The 15671-nt window shown below is 45.0% G+C and overlaps 1 protein-coding gene across 1 annotated transcript in view; it reads left to right on the forward strand.

The window, feature by feature from the left end:
- Window positions 1-15671, forward strand: part of PCDH11X (protocadherin 11 X-linked) — a 1070771-nt gene that overhangs the window by 145551 nt on the left and 909549 nt on the right. The gene's annotated exons all lie outside the window — the stretch shown is intronic.

Here is a 15671-nt window from a genome sequence, read left to right on the forward strand (position 1 = left end):
TGTGTGGTGTATGCTGCCCCGGGTCATTCTGTGATGTGTACGCTTGTCCACGGTCCTAGCGCCTGCCACCCCCTAATGTTAAGGCATGCTGCCCTTACCATGCACTTCCACCGTAGGCGCGATCCTCTCCGCTGCCCTGAGCCCCAACAAGAGCCCTCATCCACGGACAGATACTCACCCTTCCCCCACACCCCTCACCCCTTCCTACGCCCAAACCCACAGCCCAGAGCCTGCATCCAAATCCCTATGCAAAGACGGCACCACTCGCCCCTTCCTGCAAACCCACCCCTACATGCACAACCACTTGAAACCGTCCCCCACCCCAGAGACCTATGTAGGAGCAGGAGGCTGTCCGTCCTGTATTGTACAAGCGGTCTGTACATCAGTGCACACCGTACCCAGCACAGTATGCGTCCATGTTTCAAACCCTGAACAGAAATGCAAAGTAAAGGAAAGATTTATTAAAAATAAGTGTTCCATTTAATTTGTTTAAAAACGTGTTTTGGAAGTGGGGGAAACTTGGAGAACGGGGTATGTAACCGCAGATCTCACTCAACACATAGAGACACAGGCCCAGGATCAGCTTCTCTTAAAATCAAGTGTAGAGTCATCGGTTACCCTGCTCTCCGAGGAAACTTGCTTTCAAAGCCTCCCGGATACACAGCGCTTCCCGCTGGGATAGTTTTTCGGCACGGGTGTCTGGCTGAGCGTAAACAGCAGCCAGGCGTTTTGCCTCAACCTCCCATCCGGCCAAAAAGGTCTCGCCCTTGCTCTCACAGACAATGTGGAGCACACAGCAAGCAGCAATAACTACGGGGATATTCTTTTCGCTGATGTCCGAGCGAGTCAGTAAGCTCCGCCACCTCCCCTTAAGACGTCCGAAAGCACACTCCACCACCATTCTGCACTTGCTCAGCCGGTAGTTGAAGAGTTCCTTCTCACTGTCCAAGGCGCCTGTATAGGGCTTCATGAGCCAGGGCATTAGCGGGTAGGCTGGGTCCCCGAGGATCACTGTAGGCATCTGCACATCCCCAACCGTTATTTTGTGGTCCGGGAAGAAAGTTCCTGCCTGGAGGCGTCTAAACAGACCTGAGTTCCTGAACACACGCGCGTCATGAACCTTGCCCGCCCACCCGACGAAGATGTTGGTAAAACGTCCCCTATGGTCCACCAGTGCTTGCAGCACCATTGAAAAGTAGCCCTTTCGGTTAATGTACTCGCTGGCCTGGTGGGCTGGTGCCAGGATAGGGATGTGAGTCCCATCTATAGCCCCACCGCAGTTTGGGAATCCCATCGCGGCGAAGCCATCTATGATGTCCTGGACGTTTCCGAGAGTCACTACCTTTGAGAGCAGTTGATCAACGATTGCGTGGGCTACTTGCATCACAGCAACCCCCACGGTAGATTTGCCTACGCCAAAGTGGTTCGCTACTGACCGGTAGCTGTCTGGCGTTGCAAGTTTCCAGAGGGCTATGGCCACTCGCTTCTGCACAGTCAGGGCTGCTCGCATCCGTGTGTCCTGGCGCTTCAGGGCAGGGGCCAGCACGTCACAGAGTTCAAGGAAAGTGCCCTTACGCATCCTGAAGTTTCGCAGCCACTGTGATTCATCCCAGACCTGCAGCACTATGCGGTCCCACCAGTCCGTGCTGGTTTCCCGTGCCCAGAATCGCCGTTCCACACCATGAACTTGACCCATTGCCACCATGATCTCCACGGCGCGGCGTAACCTGCTTTGTGAGAGGTTTCTCAGCAGCTGACTGTGGAAGAGGTGGACGATAAGGTGCGAGGAGTTGACAACGGCCATAAGTGCAGCGATGATCGCAGCGGGCTCCATGCTCGCAGTGCTGTGGCGTACGCGCTGTAACTGACAAGAGAAGGGCGCGAACAGATTTCCCGCCGGCGCTTTCAGGGAGAGAGGGCGGGAGTGACGGTTCAATAATGACAGTTACCCAAAACCACCCTCGGCACATTTTTTCCCCCAGCAGGCATTGGGGGCTCTACCCAGCATTCCAATGGGCAGCGGGGAGTGCGGGAACTGTGGGATAGCTTCCCACAGTGCACCGCTTCCAAAGTCGACGCTGGCCCCGTGAATGTGGACTCAGAAATTCGAATTAGTGTATTAGTGTATTTAGTATGGATACACAAATTCGACTTCATAAGGTCGAATCCACAAATTCGAACTAAGTTGATTCGAAATAGTCTTGTAGTGTAGACAAGGCCTAGGAGTCTGTCAGCTAGGTCTGATAGTCTCTAAAACAGACTCTGCTGGCTTTCTACTCATGAGGCCCTTACAAGTCCATATGGGATCACAGTCAAGGCACTCTTCTCTGTTCTCTGCACACCATACCTCTACAGTCCTAAGATCCCTGAAGTAGCAGTGCAAACTAAAGAACCCCACTCAAGGATGTGTCTGCCAGATCCACTCATGAAAAATATCACTTAGGGTGCCCCTCTCAGTGGTTAGAGATACCACATTTTGTCAGACCAATGCAGGTTCCATCAGTATTGTGTGGAAATGAGAAGCATCTGGCATGCCTTCACATGGCTTTCATTTTTTGACATAGGGTCAAATGGCTGGACAGCAGTGGTCTAAATCAATAGTCTAGACAGGACCCATAGTTCCTTTGTGCAGATGGAAGCTTCCCAAAACCTCCTCTTGGTGCCAAAACCTTGTATCAAGGAAGACTATGTCAGTACCAAGCTGAACTAAACTTCTTTAGATTGGAAGCACTTCAGCACCAGGATTCTCTCTTGTTTTAACTCTGCATTTGTACAGTGCCCAGCACAATCCTGATTGCTGCTTTTGAGCATTGCCATAATATAAATATTTAATAGCAGTAATGATTAGCATTAGCAGCAGGTACTGCTTTTGAGCACTTACTGTGGCTATGCTTTGGTCCTGTCCATCTTGAGTAAATTTGCTGTGGAAAAATCCTATGTCCTATTACTTCTGTAGTAGCAAGATAGTAACAACTGAGATTCCACCAAGATCAATGTATGCTGAAAGGAGGGTAGCCTGGTGTCTGAAAGCTTTGTTAAACACGTGTATGTGACGGATCAGAAAATTGCAACTGAAATTTTGACAATAGAAGAACAAAAAAGAAAGAACAATTTCCAGAACATTTTGGGGTGGGGAGAGGGATTCTCCCTCCTCTTCCCCCTCCCCCCACGCCATCCATTTTTCAACCAGCTATACACTGGAGTGTAAATTTTTGATGATGGAAGGGAGGAAAATTTTCATTTTCCCCAAATTTCTTCTTTTTAAAATATATTTTATAAAATTGGGGCTGGGAGATACAGATTTTCCCCTATATTATCAAGCGTGTGTATGCGTGCTGTGTGTGTGTAATTGAAAATTTTAAGAGAAAAGACAACAGAGAGAATCATTAATCCTATATAAAAATTTCACATCAGAAATTTTTTTTTTAAAGTTGGCATTAAGTGAAGAAGACAATTAATTTAGCCCTTGCTATTTTCCCCACACAGCACAGAACAAAATAGTTTTTCATTGTTCCAAAAGAAAGGAAGATGGGGAGAAAGCCCAATATTATATTTTTAGCTGTCAAAGACAGGATTTAAATAGTACATCAACCATGGAGCCTGGCACTTGACCGCAGTATAGTTATTTTTATTTCTGAAAGAAAGGTTTATTACAATATAATTTGTACTCCCAGGCTAGTGTTTTGTGAATAGTTGGTTTGAACACTTGAGTCCCATAGAGCTTTTGGAGCTGGGGCAATCTAGCAAAGAACATTGCAGATAATTTTAAAGAAACAACTAGAAACACTGGAAAAAGGAGTGTGAATTCTGAGTCATCAGCTGTCAGTATTGAAGTACATTTTTATAACATTGTGTTTATAATTGCTGGTTCCTTTAATGTGATGTGTATTATTGCTTTGGTTATTGCCTATGTTCCAAAGTCAAATTATATTTTTTCTCTTATTAACAAATTGTCTTGTCTTTTTTTATTTGTTTTTTTTTTGTGGTGGGATGCTCTTCCAGGCATTTGAGAGGAGGATATTATGTATCTTTTCATTCTGAGATTGCTTTTCCCCTCCATTTTGACTCCACCATTGCTCTTTTGCTTGTTGTAGTAACTGCTGTTAGAGACTTTTCATACCTGTTTGTTATAGTGCATTTAATGGGATGAACAACGTGTTAGCTTCTATTTTGTTCCCTATCTAATCCTAATAATAATACACCTCTACCTCGATATAACGCTGTCCTCGGGAGCCAGAAAATCTTACCGCGTTATAGGTGAAACATAGTTATATCGAACTTGATTTGATCCGCCGGAGCATGCAGCCCGGCCCCCCCTCGAAGTGGTGCTTTACCGAGTTATATATGAATTTGTGTTATATTAGGTGGTGTTGTTATCGGGGTAGAAGTGTATACCTCACAATAATGAACTTCACCTTTGTGCAGAGAGCCAGCACAAGGTCTAGATGCCACTTAAGTCCAAATTAAGTCCTCAGAATAGATCTAAAGTGATGCATAAAGGTTTGAACTGGCCTGCTACACAGGAATGAATGTCACCCCATGTGACCCCCCCCCCTTTTTTTTTGGTCACACATGAATGTTGTTGTTTGTGGAAAAAATTGCTCTCAGTTCTCAAAAGTGTATATTTCCTGTAGTAGATGAGTCCCAAAACTTGTAAAACTTTCTATTGACTTTAAGTGTTTTGAACTCACAAAGTCCAATAGCTCTTGCTTATATATGAGCATGTCACCCTAGTCATTCAGGTCTGGAGCTGTAAACAACACCCAGAGCCTCTTGTAAATATGCTAAATACCTATGTTGGATGGTGGGTGAACTTAACAAAAAATGAACAACAAGAAAACCTGATTGCGTTATTGGGTTTGAATCTGTAGAGCTGTTGATTTTTCTGTCTTTGAATTGTAAAATGGCCTGTACTAGGGCTATTGTGATGTTTGCTGTATAAATGCACACATAATAATATAGTTCCTTGACTTTTTGGCAGCCTTGTGCCTTGAAAATAGAGAGTCTCCAGGTGGGTTTTCTTTAGAATGAAGTTTTAAATGTAATTCTGATACTGCTGCCGCTCTCATTTTGGAGGCTTTTCCATATTCTGAATGCAACTTAAGGTAGGGCAGCTACCATTTGGAGGGTGAGGACTGGATTTGGGGTCCATAGGAAACTTCCTTGAGACTTGGCTGTGCTATTATCTCTTCAGTTTCTCTGTCCGCAACTCCTCAATCTCTTCTCCCTCCTACCCCAACAATTTTCTGTTGAATGCTAGCTGCAGCTAGCAGAGCACCAGTCAATGAAGCATTGGCCTTTTTTGGCCTATATGTTTTTTGTGGGTCATAAAAGTCATTGTGAAGAAAGCCTGAATGTTTGGTATGTTAAAGAATAGATCAGATGGAAGAGGTGGAGAGGGAGAGAGATTGAATAAACAAAACAATACTCATTGTCTCAACTGACTTAAGGAGAAGGAAGCCACTTTGCATACCAATATAGTGAATCATTGTTCTGATAGTCTCTGGAGGGTACTTAGATACCACATTGATGACTTGTATAAATGCTTAGATTAAATGTCAATATTGCCAATAGCCCTTAGCAAGAATAACTGCATAGCAGAGCAGGGAAGACAGAAGAAGTTCTTCAGTTCATTTCTGAGAGCACCAGAGCAACAAAAACACACAGCAGTGTTAGGAAATATTTAGGTTTTCTTTTCTCTTTAAAGATGATTCTAGAAAGATGCATCTCACTGAAATCCGTTTCTGTTTTGCATGTTTTAATTGGACCTGAGTAAGTAACATTTACATGTCTGTGTTATTTTCCTTACCAATAATATACTACACTCTCATTTTACTTGAAATTAATAAATATTTTATTTCCATAATGCTTCTCATTTCAGAGAATCTGAACAGGTTACACAGACTCCACTTATACACTCATACAGGGAAGACTGGGTGGGTGCAAAAGAAAAGTAAAGATTGGGTTTACGTACTGCTTCATATGCTGCTATGTCAAATAATTTTAAATATACAATTTCTATAAACTGTTCATATTTATAGAGGCAGGATTTGAACCTCTGGTTTCATTTGAAGACTTAATTTCAAAATTTCCAACATTTCACTATAAGTACATACCATTTTCTGTGTGGACTTTAAAAATCACACCACAGATTTATTTGGCAGAACTGAGAAAATGACACTCTGCATTCCTGCTGTTCTGGTCAGATAATATTTAAAGAGAACTCCTAAAGAAGAGAGGTGACTTTCAGAACCTGCTCTGGAACAACAGGATTGAAGTTCAACTTCATATTAGCTTTCGGTGGCTCGGTGAATCTTATGTCAGCACTGCAGTGCACTGAGTCTTATGAGCACCGTAACAAAGAAAACTGAAAATTGTTCCCTTTCCTTTTGTAAAAGGGCCTGGCTAATGTAACATGCATGCAAGGGAGATTTTTTTCTTTCCTTTGTTTCATTTCTCCCCAGTATGTTAGAGCAAAGGCCTTTCATGTGTAAGAGCATAATAAGGAAAAACCTTAACATTGCATTGGCTACTGGAAGTTTATTGTTTCCGTTATCAGACTCATGTTCAATCATTTATTGTGGCAAGTATCAGAGGGGTAGCCGTGTTAGTCTGGTTCTGTAGAAGCAGCAAAGAATCCTGTGGCACCTTATAGACTAACAGACGTTTTGCAGCATGAGCTTTCGTGGGTGAATACCCACTTCTTGGGTATTCACCCACGAAAGCTCATGCTGCAAAACGTCTGTTAGTCTATAAGGTGCCACATTTATTGTGGATTTCATTCCTTTACTGAAAGCCATAATACTGAATGTCAAAAACGATTTCATTCAGATTCACATTCTTCTCTGCATTCCTGTGCATATGGCCCAGTGGACCAATTTTTGCACGGTAAAGCTAAATGGGGATGGGAGTGGAGTCTTAAATCTGTAAGCAGGACGGATGACCTATCCAGCAGCTAGTTTTCATATAACACTTTATAATGCATGAGCTGAGGACATGGATTTTGCCTCTCACACAGCGGGAATTGTGGGAAGGCATTAGGATTAGTGGCACTTGAGTGGACCTAGACTACGTCCATGCAACGGAATGGTCATGTTGGCAGCTGACAAGTTGTGCTAACTGATGCTGTAGCTTGACAGGCCAAGCAGCTCAAGTTAAAAGCATGACCACAGTCAAGGGTTTTCGAATATGGACAGGAGTCGAGTTTGGGACAATGCTTATGTTGTTACTTGAGTTAACTGCATGGAAGACAAGCTTATAGCTGTTAAAGCCAAGATTCAGGAAGGGGGTAAACTCTGAGGCTGTGCTTTAGAGCAGGTTGTAAAAGCTGCCTACTGAAATGTGTCGTTTTCATTCCTGCAAATTGGTCATTAGTCTTCTAAAATAATTATTTTTCAATTCATTATTTTTAAGTGCTGAAAAATATATCATGCACCTACCAAAACAATGACCTGCCTCAGAGATGACAGTCTAAAGTCAAGATGACACATGTAGCAGAAGTTATAAACAAATGACCAAAGGTAAAGGAAGAGAATGGGGAAAAGTGACAATAATACCCAATAAAGGCATCTTTACGGTTCTGTGAAAAAAGATATTTTCATTTACTTTCCTTCCTCACAGTGAAAATCCACATCTGAAATATATAAAATTTGGGGCAGAAATCTCTAAAGTATATAATACAGGGTGTAATCCAAGAACAAACTAGATTGCTGAGATCTTTGCATCATTTTTGCTGTTTCTAAGGGAAGGGAGAAATTTGATGCACTTAGATCACTAGCAGGGATATGGAAGACAATATCAAAAATAAAACACATACACATAAACACAAATGAGAACATTTGTAGGGGTCTGGTTTCTTCGCCAACCCCCCCCCCCCCCCAAACAAACAGAAAATGCCATTCATCAGTTTATGTTGTTGTAATAAATGCTTTGGAAATGGACACAGTTAGATGATGTATAGTATTGGGTATGTTTATGTATTTCTCTATTAAATTTTTACTCCTGGGGGGATTCTGTGGGTCTGCACACCTGCAGAAAACACCACCCACCCTCAGAGGTGAAAGTAAGCGCGTACGGGCCGGTACGGAGGACCGGTAAGAAAAGGAGAGTGGCTGAGGGAGGGAGAAGCCTGCCCCCTGCATAAGAATAGTTTAAACTCAGCTGTTCCCTGAGTGGTTCAGCCCTCGGGGTTAGGAGTGGTTTCTGGCATCCTTGTTAATTTCACTCACAGTAGCTGGGGGGAGTGGGGGAGGGTGTGTTTGACCATGGCAGGGGCAGTCCTTGTCTGCCCCCGGGATGAGGGGATCTTGTCTCCAATACTAATATACACAACAAATACAGGCATTTGGCTCCACCGCTTAAATCCAGAGCTAATAAAAGCAGGTAGAAGGGGAAAAGTCACTGTCACATTGGTTTCTTGTCTCCTCCCTCCCCCTCCTCCAGCCAGGCTGCAGACAAGGCTCTGCATTCCTTCCCCCCTCCCCCTGCAGGGGTTCTCCTCTAGGCTCTAGCTTGCAGTAGGGACACTGGCTGAGATGCCTGCTGCTGCTGCCTGCATAAGAACAGTTTAAACTCAGTTGTTCCCTGCGCAGTTCAGCCCCCAGGGTTAGAAGCCATTTCTGGCATCCTTGTTAATTTCACTCCCAGTTGTTGTTGGGGTGGGGAGGGGAGACCATGGCAGGGGCAGTTCTTTTCTGCCCCCGGGATGAGGGGATCTACTATACACAAAAAACACAATCAAAATCAGGAACCATTTCCAAGTTGAAATCTGTCCCATTCCCTCCCCAGCAGAGGATCATGGTTGTGATGTCCAAACTGCTTGCAGATCCTCTTTGAAATGTTACTGAACCGTGCAGGGAACAGCTGAGTTTAAACTGATCTTATGCAGGAGGCAGGCTTCTCCCTCCCTCAGCCAGTCTCCCTGCTCCCTGCTGCAAGCTAGAGGAAAGCCCCTGCAGGTGGTGCTCAGTGCCAGGCAGGGAGAAAGCATGGAGCCTAGTGTTGGCAGCCTGGCTGGAGGAGGAGGGAAGACACGGAGAAAAATGTGACAGTGAGTTTTCACTTTTTCAGGCTTATTCCAATAGTAAAGTTTTATTACAGACAGTACTGGTAGTAGTAATAGTTGCTTTATTTTCTCTATCTATGTCATGCAATGGGAGGGATCCATGAAGTATGTAGGAGAGGTGGGTTGCTTGCGATTGGACCATATGGGTAAGAAATGTAAATTACTTTCACCCCTGCCCAAACCCCAGGGCTCCCAGCCGCCTCTGCAGCTGGTAGCTCCGGGGGTGATTTAAAGGGCCTGGCTCCTAGCTTCAGCTGAATCCCCGAGCCCTTTAAATCCTGATTTAAAAACCCTGGGATTTAAAGGCCCCACCTCTTCCAATAGAGGCCACGCCTCTTCCAGTTGAGGCCCCTCCCCCTCTGCAGGACCGGCAAGTCGTTTAAGTTACTTTCACCCCTGCCCACCCTACAAATTTCCTGTGTTTCCTGTGCGCGGGGGACAACAATGGGTGCAGTTTTTTGGGGAGATTCCCCCCCTCCAAACAGAGGCAAGGCATGGGGGGGGCACATGAAGTTACGTGTCACTGTTCCCCACCCATTCTGCAAGCACAGAGCTGCCCAGCTGAAGAAGACTGTGTCTCCACTACGCTGACTCTGCAGCTGGATGCTACCTCCTGGGTCCTAGTGCTAGTCGAGCTCCTCTTCTGTGTGCTAGGAGCCTTCCTGTTTTCTATTCCATGCAACAGTGAGTGCCCGTGGTGGGGCTGGGTAAGGGGGGGGTGGGGAAAATGAGGGATGATGTGGGTGAGGGGGTGTGGGGAAAAGGCAGTGGGGAAGGAAGGGGGGTGGAATAGGGCAGGAGGAGGGGAATGTGGGAGTGAGGGGAGGGGAAATGGAGAAGAGAAGGGGATAGGGGAATTGTGACGGGAAGCGGGAGCCCAGCATGTGGCGTCCCCTTGGCAGCAGCTGGGGCTCCCCCATTAAACACGCCCATTGAACCTTCACCCTGACAAGCCCTACCTCCCTACACCTGGACCCCTCTGATGAACCCCCTCCCCCACACTCCCAGACCCACACCCCACTGATCCCCTACCAGGTGCACCTGGACCCCCCCCCACCTCATCAAGCCTCACTGCCCCAGCACCCAACCCCCCCCCCCCCACACACACACCCAGACCTCCCCGCTGAGTCCCATCCCCTTACACTGCCGAGTCTCTGTACCGGGGAAACTGGGGGCTTCAGGGTGATCTCCCACCTCAATGCAGCCAGTGATTTGTGCTCCCCACTGCCATGTTAGAGTCACATTTATTTACTGACAAAATTTGCAGAATTTTGCAGAATTTTAAAATATTGTGCACATCATTTTTAATTTTTTGGTGCAGAATTTTATTTTTTTTGGCACAGAATTCCCTCAGGAGTAAATTGTGTACTTCAAATATTCTTTTCATCCTAGGATTTTTAATCCTAATCAAGTCACAAGGAAGGTACTTTCAGTAATATCACAAATTCCTAAATGATGATACTTAGTGAAATGAAGATTTATATATTGTAGTTTTCACTAAATTTATACAGTATACTGTCTTTTTTTTTCCATTGTTTACTTCCAAAGTGGCCCTGTCACAGTACAGAAGGGAAATATTTTATCTTTTTGGACCTCATGCTTTTGTTGTATTGATTCTGATATATACCAATGAATGACAATAGGGAAGTTGGAGGAGGGAGAGGAGGCGTCAGGTTGGTTTCCTGATAAATCAAGCACCAGAAAAGTTCAGAAACAGATTTTTGCTCTGTCCCCAGCATTCCCTGATCAACACAGTAAACAGCCTTTATTTAATCAGTTTTAGAATCCAATCTCTGCAACTATTTTTAGTACTTACTGGCACTAGATGCTTCTTCTGGGCAACTGTACCAGATTTATAACTCTGAAAGTGCAAGGTTATTTATTACCTTCCAATAGGCAGTGAAGTGGCATCTTGTAAATGCATATGTCAAGCACCTTTCGAATTTTAGTAAGGTGGCTCAGCTATGTCTTTCCTCTTTTGTATTGTTCTAGGATAACTTGTTTTTTAAAAGCATCTCTTTTGTCTCAAAAGTAGAAATGGTCCCCTGAGGAGTTCAATGTTCAGCACAAACTTTCTCTTTGAGTTTAGAAATCCAGGCAAAGAACAAAGGTTTTGGAAGGTCTTACCATCATATATATTTCAGCACTTTTTACCCCAAGGCCTACAACCCCCCTAAAGCTTATTTGTGAAGGGTGGGGGAGGGAAGAACAGGGAAAAAGCTGTATTGCATGAGATTATTGGGCATTCCGTAAATGTGCATAATTGCAAATGTCAATTGGAAGTTTCCTGAATCTGAGATCAACGTGTTCTTCTTTTCAAAATCATAATTCATAAAGCAATGAAAACATTGACATTAAGGTATAGTATGGGTATATGAAAGAGTGCCCTTTTATGATGTAAGTCAAGAGAACATGTTGTTTTGTTTTTTATTTTTTATTGTGCTTGTTTAGGCACCTATATCTCTAGTTAAGCATCTGTGTTTGTGTTACCCATGTAACCCACACAAAGATTTTATCAATTTTTTTCCTAAAAGTAAATAATACAATCAAGATGCAAAAGTTTCAACCACTTTGGCTTACAAGATATGATGCAAAAGATATGATGCAAAAGAACTTTATTGTATAAATACAAAATCAGAGGTTCAAATTTATTTTTTGCACCTATATAACTCAGTAAAGTTTCTGTCTCTTAAAAGAAAATTTGGGACGCATGTGCATATTTCCTTCCGGTATTTGTTAGGGTGCGGGGAGGGAATGAAATGAGATTGAGGTATAGACTTAATGGGCATACATTTCTGTATATTTGCACTAACTTTTAACAGTGTCAAAGGGCTTTTTGTTTCTGTTTTCCATGCTTTATGAACCAAAGCCACATGTATGTAGTGTTGTTGTAGCTGTGTTGTCCCAGAATATTAGAGAGACAAGGTGAGTGAGGTAATATCTTTTATTGGACCAACTTCTGTTGGTGAGAGAGACAAGCTTTTGAGCTACATAGAGCTAAAAAAGCTGAGGAGAAGTCTATATAGCTCGTAAGCTTGTCCCTCTCGCCAACAGATGTTGGTCCAATAAATATTACCTCATCTGTCTTGTCTCTCTAAAGCAGGGGTGGGCAAACTACGGCCCGCGGGCCACATCCGGCCCGCGGGACTGTCCTGCCCGGCCCCCGAGCTCCTGACCCAGCCCGCCCGCGCTGCACGGAGACACGGGAAATCGCAGCGCCTGTCCCGGGCGCAGCGGCCCCGATCGGGACCTGGGCAGCTCGCAGGGCTCGCGAGAAGCAGGACACCCCCCCGCCGCCGCTGGCTGGGCCCCCCGGCTCTGCAATCAGAGATGCAGCGCTCGGCTGCTCCTCTGCCCTAAAATCCAGCCTCCCTCCCGGCACGGGCTTGTCCCTCCTCCGCACACAAAGGCTGGTGCGGGAGGCAAAGTCTCGGGAAAGGGTGGGGCCGGGGAGGCCGCAGGAGCAGGGGGCAGCGAGATCCCACCCGGGGCCGGGAGAGCCCCGCAAAGGAGGCAGAGACACCGCCCCCCCCTGCAGCTGCCATAAGCGCCAGTGAACAAACCGGAGCGCTCCCCCCTTGGTGTGGGACACACTCACTGCCGGCCCGAGCCGCTTCCTCCTTCCTCCGCTGCACTCAGGGGCGGGAGGTTTCGGGTTACAGCGCCCCGGACCCACCACAGCTGCCGCCAAGCGAGAGGCCCGGAGCAACTGCCCGACCCTCCTCCCTCCATCCCTCCTCCTAACCTTCTCCTTCTAGCCCCCTTTCCATATCTCCTCCTAATCTCCACCATCCATTTCCCTTTCACATTTTTTCCATCCAGCCTCCTGTCAGGGGATGGGGAACTGGGGGGGGGAGGGGGGGGGAGGGTTGGATAAGCATGGGAGTCCCAGGTGGCCTGTCAGGGGGCGGGGGTGTGGATAAGGGTTGGGGGGTAGTCAGGGGACTAGGAGAAGGGGGGTTGAATAGGGGGTGGGGTTTTGGGGGGCAGTTAGGGGTGGGGGTCCTGGGAGGGAGTGGTTAGGGGACAAGGAGCACCGGGGGTTGGATGGGTCAGGGGTCCTGAGGGGGCAGTCAGGAGGCGGGAAGTGAGAGGGGGTGGATGGGGGCAGGGGTCAAGCTGTTTGGGGAGGCACAGCCTTTGCTACCCGGCCCTCCATACAGTTTTGCAACCCCAATGTGGCCCTCAGGTCAAAAAGTTTGCCCACCCCTGCTCTAAAGCCACGTGTCCATCACCCTCAGTTCCCATTGAAACGGATGGAAGTGGTAATTTTGCTGAGCAGCATCTGTTTTAAGGTAAGGAACACAGTAGCCTGTGTGTTCCTGTGCACAAGTGGATGTCAGTCTGAATCTTCTTCTTCCTGACAGACTACCCTGGCTACAGAGCAGGGAAGGAATAGGGTGTTTTGCAGGTCCACATTGCTCAAACTCCTGGTCGTCCAATAACTCTAAAAATGTATTTAGAATCTCAAGGTGCCTTGTTCTGGTGGCCAAAGCAGAATTGGGCTCTTTATTTAGCTCTTGTTGAGAGAGTACCCAGAATAGCTTTCTTCCTGACACTTCCTGAACCACAATTATGTGTTAGTAAGTGATATCCATGAAATGTGTAATCATGTATTTACAGATGATTGGTTCTTTGGTCTCTGTTAACCTTAACTGGCAAATGCATCAAATCTATAATGGTGTGACATGTAAAATATACTATCATAAAAAATTCAAGTTTGTAATAAAATAAAGAACAATGAGATACCTAACATAAACCCCAAATCCTTTCTTCCCTGTATAAATCCTAGTGCCATTACAAAGAAGGGGAAAATTGCTGGGACAGGAAATGTTTCTGTAACCTTCCTTTAGGCTATGGAAAAATGGAAGCATTTAGAACAATGCTCAGTCATATTCAATACCTTAAACTGTCCATCATGTACTTAATCAATCTCCTGTTCAGTAGAGTGTGTGTGTATGTCTCTCAACATGTATAATGGGATGTGATGTGGAGAAGAATCCACTTTTCTAGTTCTCCTACCTACATTTGTTACCTGTCCCTGTTTTGGGGAAACTGTCCCTAAAAGAAGGATGATTTTGAGTTTAAGGCCTTGGAGTGGTGCTCAAGAGAGCGGGTTCAATTTTTGGATGTGCCACGGACTCTTTGCATGATGTTGGGACAAGTGATGTACTCTCTCTTTCTATCTCAGGAGCCCATCTATAAAATGGGAGTAGTAATACTTCCTTACCTCAAAGTATTGTGGGGATACATTAATTAATGCTTGTGAGATACTTGGCTGCTTTGGTGATGCACCTAGATAGGAGTCCATTTGAGCTAAGTTTGCGGAACCACTCAAGTGACCTTCAAATTATTTCATGCTGTCATGACTTTACATCCTGATGAGATGAAGCAATGTGCTGATACCACAGTACAAGTATCATAATAGTGTGATGCAGAGAATTTGTGTTGGAGGGGAAACTGTTAATAGTGGCAGCCCTGGTAACCCAGGATAAGAGAGAGCCTGAAAAATACAAGATTTGCAGTATTGTTACACAAACTTAGGTTGTTACTATATTGCCTACTTTGCTATAGGACAACTTGTAATATGAGAAGATACAGTTCATATGCCAAAACCGGAAATCTGTCTTGTTAACCATCACTACAGCACCCCTAACATGAATGGTGAAGAGAGGCTTGTCAGGGCTTAATTGGGCCATAGAACTGCTAATGACACTGTCATGTCAGGACAACTGCACTGACATTTGTCATCTTCAGTATAAAGCGTAAATTTAAGGAAACTGCTAGTATGTTTTGCTAAACTCATGTGTAAAGAACTTGTATCAGGGCATGGAAGGCAATTATTCTGTGTGCTAGACCTTTTCCTGTTCACAATTTGGTCAAAGAACATTCATCAGCTTTCACAAGCTCAGGAAATATGAGACAGCTTTATGGATAAAATTGTCAGAGAAGTCGAATCCAAAGGAGATTTGGGGAAATCAAGGTTGGGAAGAGTTCTAAAGAGAAAGGACAGACTGCCCTGGGGTGGTAAGGAACAGCAAGAGACATTACTCTCAGTCTTTCTGCAATAACATTAAATTTAGCTTCCCAAGCATTTCAGTGCTTGTGTATTCCTCCTAAACCTCCTTTTTGTTCAGATTACAATACTTTGGACCACTTACTGATTCTCTGATGACTTGCCCATTGTATTTCTTATGTTTCTCTCCCTTTTGGAATAATGGTTCCTTATCTGTACTTTGTGCTGAGCCCCCGCCTAGTATTATGTTCGCTTTGAGTGTATGGATAGGAAAGCTTTGCTTGTGCTTTACAGCTAGGGTAGCTCTTTTAAAACCATAAACTGAGGTTGAGAAATACTTAGGCACTTGTGGCCAAGTTCATCGATAAATTTGTAGTCCACCAAATGGATTTTGCCCTTGGATTTTTCATATTCATACAGTTTAGGCAAGGAGCTGAACATATTTACATACAGGTTCTTGTACAGGCATTTCCTTTAGCTTAGATTTATGGAAATTCAGAACCCCCAAGTTCCACTTTTGAGTTTTGGGTTTGACTGTCTAAGCAAAACTTAGTTTAGACAGTCGTTATATTTCGCAGGATTTACATCAAC

Source organism: Mauremys mutica, chromosome 9 (assembly GCF_020497125.1).
Source record: "Mauremys mutica isolate MM-2020 ecotype Southern chromosome 9, ASM2049712v1, whole genome shotgun sequence".
NCBI lineage: Eukaryota > Metazoa > Chordata > Testudines > Geoemydidae > Mauremys > Mauremys mutica.